The sequence below is a fragment of the Scomber scombrus genome, chromosome 1 (assembly GCF_963691925.1).
Source record: "Scomber scombrus chromosome 1, fScoSco1.1, whole genome shotgun sequence".
Taxonomy (NCBI): Eukaryota; Metazoa; Chordata; class Actinopteri; order Scombriformes; family Scombridae; genus Scomber; species Scomber scombrus.
Genome location: NC_084970.1, coordinates 31,743,070 through 31,751,650, shown reverse-complemented (window position 1 = coordinate 31,751,650; position 8,581 = coordinate 31,743,070).

The following is an 8,581-nucleotide window of genomic DNA, read 5'->3' as shown; positions in this document are numbered from 1 at the left end:
GATCAGGTTTGACTGACTCCTGGCTACATAAGTAAACAACCACATAGCTGTCATCATAATTGATTCAAATGTTGCTGTTTTCTTACACTATTTTTTGATGCTGTCTTTTAAGGGAAACCTTTAGTATTTTCTTATGTGTGAAAGTGCATAATGAAAAATGACTGTGACAATAAACTGTGATTGGTGCACTTTGCCTTTCTAGAACTGAGCACCAACTACTTCAACCCAATCAGAAATACAAAAATCTCCAAAAATTGTAAAAAAAAAAGAATCCAAAAATGGTTTGTTTGTTTGTTGTTTGGCCAGAACAATAAAATTGAGGACCCCATTGTGCATAGAAGATGCTGAAAATAAGTTGAAAATTGGTTTTCAGGGCTTTTAGCCTTTACTAAGTAGTTTTAGTTGTCTGCTTTACCAAGAGGTGGCAGCCCAGAGAACGCTCATACTCTATGACTCATTTTTAAAGCATTATTATGGGTCATTTTGGTGGATTTGGAGGATTTGCTGCAGGATTTTTTTCTTTGCTTATTGTAGTTTCAAGGTTCAACAGGCATTTTCTTCTTACAGCCATCATTTCAAGGCTGTACAATATGACTGACCATGCTCTGCTTCTCTCAAAATGGTTTTCAATTAGCTTGCCTGTAAAATGTCACAAAATAGGGATGTTGAAAATGTCAGAAATAATGATGTGAACTAGAAATGCTCTAAATTCTCAAATAGAGCTGGAAGTGTTTCTGTATTACTGATTGACTAATTAATCAACTCCTGTAACGTTGGTTTCCGCTTCTCAAGACGGATCACTCCACCATGCCGAATACTTACTCATAGCCACGGGAACCAGGAGCAGTGTTAAATAGTTCCTCCCAACAGTACACAAGAAAAAGAAAATAAATCACACTATTTTCAGCATATTTAAACTACTTCAAAATGAACACAAATAAATCATTTACTGAGGTGATGACATTAGACAGCATCGGCACTTCACAGGTGGATTTAGCATACTGATGTAAAAAAGATTAGGAGTCAAAAGTCTTTATTGTTGTAGGGCACACATTCATTAGTCATAAGGCCAGTGACACGTATAGTAGCACCAAAGTTCGCCCCTTTGTGTTTGTACCAATGGGTCAACACTCTTAATAATGTCTCTTGGGCGAATGTGAGGCCTTTGTGGCGAGGATGAAGTACACTGAGCTCAGTTTTGCTTGCAGGAGCAGTATTTTTTACCCCTACAGATCTTAAGGGTTCTACTAGCAGGGCTTGAACGCTAATCCCCGTCCTTTCAGCATGGTGGTAGTAAGAGTGTGAAGAGACTGTTTTGTTCTGGAGACAGAAGGAAGAGACCCTGATAGATCCCAGTGCTGTAAGCGAGGGACTAAGCTAGCTGCTCTGTGGTCTCCAAACCCCTGGAGACTCATTTAGCCTTATTTCTCCTCGCTGCCCCCCTCCCCCCGTCCAGTCCACTCCTCCTCCCACTGCTCCCACCCTTCCACTGTCCGTCCTGACAGATTGGAGGAAATGAATGTCTGCAAATTGGCCTCAGTGGCGAGTCGAGGGCGACTCCAAGACCACGTCGGTTCTGCTTTCCAACCAGCCAGCTTGCGGTCTCTCGCCCAGCTCCTCTGTCTCTGTCTCCTGTATTAAATTAGCATCAGAAAGCAGCCTGTTTGAATGTATATTTGATTATGGTCTTTGGGCTTTGTATTTATGTTGGACCATGTAAGAGTAACTATTAGTGGTTAATAATCATGGAGTAGCATGTGAAAGGCTGCAATGTGAACTATTTTATGTCTTAAGCAGCCTCAGCTTGTGTGTGTTTGCAAAGTCCGAAGCACAAAAGGGTTTTAATGCACTCTGAAGTGTTTGCACAGTTCTGTAAATGATAAACAGGCATTCTGATGATCATATTACCCACCTCTCAGTAAATCACCATGTGGTTTCATCTAAGTGCTGGAAACATTTACATTATTTCTTGTCCCCAGATGAGTGCTCTTTTCATAGCAACACATTGTTTCTCCTTCTTTGATAGAATCCAAAATATGTTTGCATTTAAAGGTGCATTGAAGTTATTGTCTGTATTTAATGTTGCAAGCCTATCTTTTTCTTTTTTTCCAAGATCCTTTCAATATGTCTGGGATTTATTGGCCACTTAACGAGCCGTAGACTGGACTGCAGGTTCATTAATTTGCATTCAATTGTTTATTTCTAAAATAACAGTGCCAATCAGCTTAAAAACACAAGAGTCCCTTGAACAGTTTAACTATATTAGAGGAGTATGTTATGATCATTAATTGTAAAAGTTTCAACTGTGTCTCTGACAGATCTTAAAAAAAAAAAAATCCACATACTTTTGTGTATTTTGATGTGGAGCTGTTTCTCATAAAATCCTCCAAATCACATCAAAATATGTTGTTTGTTCTTGCCCTCTGGAACGACACAGCATTTTCCTGTTAACAGGATAACATGATTTGTCTGTGCCTTCAGAAACTGTTACAAATCCCTATTGGAAAAATAAATCCGTTTTATTATGTGACTTCGCTCCGGTTAAGGTTTGGTTAAGTTTAGGCACAAACATGACTTGGTGAGGGTTAGGAAAGAGCATGTTTCGGCTTAAAATAACTACTTTGCTAAGGTTAGAAAAACATCTTGGTTTTGTTTTAAAAAGACTGGTCACGGTTACAATAATAATTTCGTGGTCACAGTTAGGTAATGATCACGGTCATGGTTAAAAGAAACCAACAATGGCTGTTGGAAGGAAGCAGAAAGCAAACAACTGCATGAAAAAGTCAAACATTTTGTTGACTCATCCATCCACCCTGACCTCCTTCTCTGCAGACTTTACGCCTCTGTAACAATGTCACTTGACTTCATAATCATAATTACAATTAATTACAGCTTAAACATGAACAAATGTTATTTTGGGTCATTTGCTGAAATGACTGATGCTGTTGTTTTGCTTGGGAGGATTTTCCTTTACTGCAATGCTGTCCAGGACCCAAGGGACTAATTCTTTCCTAAGGTTAAACAGAGTCTCTTACCTGCAAAATTCTTTTTCATGAACCTGAGCTTTTTGCAGAGCAGTGGGTCATTGTTTTGCGCTGATGATTTAAACAGGAGAGTTTGATGTATTTCCCGATATGCTCACCTAAGAATGTGTAAAGGAAAAATGAATAGGACTTCAAGAACTTTGGCTGCCCTCGAACTTCCCACCCACCTCTGCCGTCTGTTGATTAGATTTTTGTGATCCTGTTCTGGGATTTTGACACATTCATTTCCTTATAGTTTTAATATGTGCTTGTCTCTTGCAAAAAGACAGTCTCATCCTATTACTCATCCAAGTCAATCTATCCAAGTCAATCATCAAAGTTAATTTACTACATTATCATAGAGTCGTGCTTGGAGAGAGGAAAGGGGAGTCGATGACATGGAATAAAACATCTGCCTGGTTGTCATTTCTCACCTAAAACTCTACTGCATCATCTCAAATGGCCGCTGAATATTTGCACACTTTCACAATTAGCCCAAAGATAAACAGATTATAGATCACTGTCACTGTGAACATGTGTTTAAACACTCATTTTGCCAGAAGTGGTGAATTACTAACATTTCATTTGCACTTTATCCATATCCATGTCATATTAATGTCATACAGGAAATCTGAAACTGAGAGCCTGCCTGCAGGGAGGCTTCAGCCTGAGATGTAGAAAAACAAGACTTAAAAAATCAGCCCCAATGCCAGTGACTCTGTGAGGTTGTACTTAGGCACAGTGGTGCATTGACCTGAATTTTGACCTGATGAAGGCACTAGAGGAGAAGTTAAGGGATTGCCAAAGTTATCTAACTACCTATAAAGAGAGGAATATCTGTCTGTCTGTCTGTCTGTCTGTCTGTCTGTCTGTGTGTCTGTCTGTCTGTCTGTCTGTCTGTCTGTCTGTCTGTCTGTCTGTGTGTGTGTGTCCTTTGCATATCTCAACAACCATTCATCCGATCAATTCTCACTTGGATGCACAGTTTTCAAAAAGTCTTCTTCTTCTTCTGGAGTCAACAAGTGGCAATACGGACAGCACCACTCTCCAATTTCAACCCACGTTGTGGTCGGAGGGGAGATTACATTCATAGTGATAAGATAAGAACTTCTACAGAGAATGAGAGTGAGTTCAGAGAGTGAAGCTCTACTATACTATATGTTCAAGACATAGTCCAGGATGTCTTACGCACATTTTAAACAGGTACTGCAGTTCATCTGCTCAAAATTGTAATCTCCCAGGCCTGTTTTGAATGGGCATTGCTCTAATCAAACCTAATTCTGAGGGGGACATGTATGTATATACCATTACCAAATAACAAGGGAATCCATCCAATGGTTGAAACTCATTTTGGGGCAAGGGGAGAAGTCAGGAGATCACCAGAGTCATTAAAATATACCATCTGAGAACAATGTATGTCTGTATAATATTTTGTCCCAATCCATCCAGTAGAAGGCTCCCTGTATATCCATACCAATTTTAAGGTCATCCATATAATAGTTGTTGAGATATTTCAGTGGTGGCACAACTCACAGAACCAAAATTGTCATCCCCAGAGCCATTCTGCTAATATAGCTAAAAAATATATAGCAGACAATGTCAGTCAGAGACTTTTGCTGCTACAAAATATTTTGTTATTCATAATTAAAATTCACCAGAACAAGATAAAATAAATATATCAGCGTCGAGTGCACTTAATCATGTGTGATACTAGATTTGTTTAACTCTGCATTTCTGAATACAGAGAGAGAGCCTAACATGAAAAAACTCTCACTTTCCTCTCTTGCACCAATCTCCTTTCTTCCTTTCTTTCTTGTTGCTCGGGCCTCCTCTTGCCCTGTAGGAGTAGGATTAAGTTTGCTGCTGCCAGTTTTCTCACAAACTCACAAAAGCCTCAAAAGCCCTGCAGGCTAAGTTTTCTCCCACTGATGATAGATTTCATGTTGCAACTTTTACCACAGCAAACCCCCACTCCACATACACACACAAATTATTACATACACTCTCTTGCCAGTCCCTTAAAGGGATAGTTTGAATTTTTTGAAGTAGTGTTGTTATCCATAGTCAGTGTATTACCTGCAGTAGACTTGGGTCGATGCTGTCCCAGTTTTGAGAAACAGTCTGGAATACCGGCACAGAAGCTTTACAACGTACTACTGTGGACAGGGCCAGCAGAAAGACGTCTCGCCACCTAAATAAAGGTGCTGCAGTACTTTCTGACCAAAACAGCTGATATGCAGCGTGCTACAGTGTGCGTGACATGTGTGGAAAAATGGAAGCTCGGTTGAGAGAATGTAGTACCAAAGGAAAGAGCTGTCAGACGGCAAGGTAAAGGGCTGAAAATATTCTAAATGTACCGCATACTGAAACTGATATTGATTTCTTTTTTAGGTAGACCCTTATTTAGGTGGCGAAAACACATTTTGCTGCTGGCCCTGGCCACAGCAGTACAGTGCTTGGCTTTGTTGCCAGTACTCCTGTCTGCTTCTCAAAGCTAGAAGCATGCCGGCCCAAATCTACTGCTGGTAATATACTGACTATGGATAACTACCTCATACAGCTCCACTTCAAAAAAATCCAAACTATTCGTTCAATAGTCAGTGATTGTTCCACACACACAGACAGCTCTGCTCAAGACCCGAGTCTGAACCTGCCTCAACGGAGTGATTTTTTGTAAAAGAAGAACAGGTAGAAAGAGTGAAAGAGATATTAAGCTCTCCCTCCCAGTATTCAGGATTCATAAATCTACATTGTGAGGTGAGATGTAAGACACATCAAAGAAACAAGGTGCAATTTTCCCTTGATCTGTTCAATTATGCCCTTTTTCATTCACTTTTAAGAGTAATAAATAACGTCAAATAGACTTTGATCTCATTCACAGCTATTATCTTTGACTAGACATTTTACTGGAAGTCAACCTGCTGTGTGTGAGTTTTAAAAATCCATCTTGACACTGGTTATTACAATGACTGTATATCAGCGAGCATCTGTGCAGGCTGCTTTTGACTTCTTCATAAAATAACGAAGGCTACTGATGCTATTAAGGTTTTTATTACTTGTGTATTTAGGCTATAAAATGGATTGTTGGCTTGATAGATTTTAAGTGTGTATTCCTACCACTATAGTCCATATGGTAGGCATACACAATAGTCTGCTTGAGACTGTCTCCTAGTAATTATGTTTATATGGAATTATGACAAAATTGCTGCCAATTACACTGCATTCACAAACATAATCGCTGTCTGGATTATGTTCACACACAAGGTTTTTCAAATAAATCAGGTGCATCCTGATCCTCACGTCGTAAATTTTAGGCAATAAAAGCACTGATTAAGTAGGTGAAAGATAGTGATGTGTCTTAAAGGTTACTGCCTCAAGTCATTGTGGACTTTTTTTCTACTAAACCAACAACATGATCTTTCCCTAACCTTTGACCAAGTGCTGCTTAAATGTAATAATAAAAAGTTTAATATTTCTATAGTTACAATATAAGCGGACTAGAACTGGATATTTTGGTGAAAAAAAACAACTATTTTGTGTTTGAACATTTTATTTTGCACTCACGTTGCTGCCAATTTTACACAGAGGGCACAGCTAGTTTCTGAGCAAACATCATTTGGGAATTGAAGTTTTTTCTGTCAGTATTTGCATGTACACAAAAAAAGGTGTTCAGTTTTTGCATTGTCTATGCTAGAGGAGTAGCTCTAATGATGGCGGCCATGTAGACAGTCCAACACTTTAGTACAGAGTAAAATATATCAGATACATTGGATAGATATGTAAAGTCATGGTCTTCAGTGGATGAATGTCACTGGGGATCCCCTGGCCTTTCATCGAGGGTCACCAGCAGGCCTTATTTTGTTTTGACACTACAGCTCGAAGTTAAAGTGTGTGTGTATGTGTATGTATGTTTGTGGTGAATATGGAAGAGAGAGAGAAAGTGTGCATACGAAAGAACAAAGTGTTGGCACTTGATATCACAAGCAGGATAAAGGCTGTGATTATGTAAACAAAAATATTCAACAAATTTCTTTATTCTTATTATAGTTGTGCAACGTAGCAGGAACCACATCCAGAACAACACTGATGCTAAAAACAGAACAACTTCCATGTTTGAACAAGGACAGCCTTTCATTATCTAGGCTAATCTAGAAATATCCGCTCTAACCAGCTACACCACATTCACAGCACAGGGGCTTCCACAAATATGTTAGTGTTGATTCACATCAGTGATTTCTGTGCCTTGTTGTTTTGTTTGTATTTACCTTTTTATGACTTAAGTTAATTACCCATAGACCACACCTCACACTTCACTTACTGATGGTATACTTTTAATCACAGAATAGTTAAAAAATGTCAATAGGCACACAATAATGCGACTGTTACCTATCAAGAAATGCCAATTTAAAAGTTGTTATTATTTCTGTAAGTCTACTTACTACAACATGTACTGCTAAGTCAATCTCACAAGTACTTATTGCCGTTTTTCTGTAGCAATTTTTCATGAATGGTACTAGGAAACTAGCTTTTTAAGCCTCCCAGCTCTTTTTCATGCCTGCAGGTTCACCATCAGTGGAATATCCCTGGTACAAAGCTGCTGCACTGGTATGACAACTTGGAGGGATGATTGGTTTCCCCCAGAAATCATTTATCTGAACATTATAATTTTTCCACACATCACAAATCATTTGATCAGTTAATGCACTAATTAATCAATCAGCTAATAGCACATACCCACCTGTATTTACCAAAGAAAAAAAGATAATTTCTCTGTCATTAATTATGATCTTAAATATATAAAACAACTCCCACATGTGTAATTATGAGATGTATGCCATAATTATGAGTGCCCTGTCTTCAGTCCTTTGAATTACCTCCTACTAAGTCATAATTACAAGATACAGAAGTCATAATTCATGAGTAATGACAAAAATGTTTGATGTTGTTCTTGTATTTTGAGGGTTTTCAAAGTTCATTTTTGAGTATAGTAATGTTGAAAAGCATAAAGCACGGTAGTTTTATAGTGAGGCGACTGATGAGAATTTGCTCAAAAAGTGATGGTGATGATGGAAACATCTTTACAGAGGATTCACATGAAATATGGCTGTAGTTCCGCTTCAAAATAGTGGTAAAATATATTACATTTGAATGAAGCATATCCCAACATAATTACATCTCCCAACAACAACAACAACCTCCAACACAACATATGTACACCCCCTCTTAATGTAATTTTTATGGGTTTGCAAGTCCTGCATGCGTTCAGCAGTGAGGGTGTTAATGGATGGGGAAACCCTCTTTGTGGATTATAGATGAAGGTTGGTGACCGGCTTCCGTGACTGAATCTGTGATGAGGTGATAGAGCAGCATCAGGCTGCTTAAAATCTAAATTATTCAGGAATTGCCTCTGGCCACCCAAAGGTTGTGCTCATTGCGCATTTTGATTGAGAAATAACTCAGAACAAATTTCACGATGGCAAAACACTTGCAGGTTAATTTTACACAACAGCGGGCAAACCAGTGGTGTATAAACTTATAAAGGTTTTGTAAATAGGTAT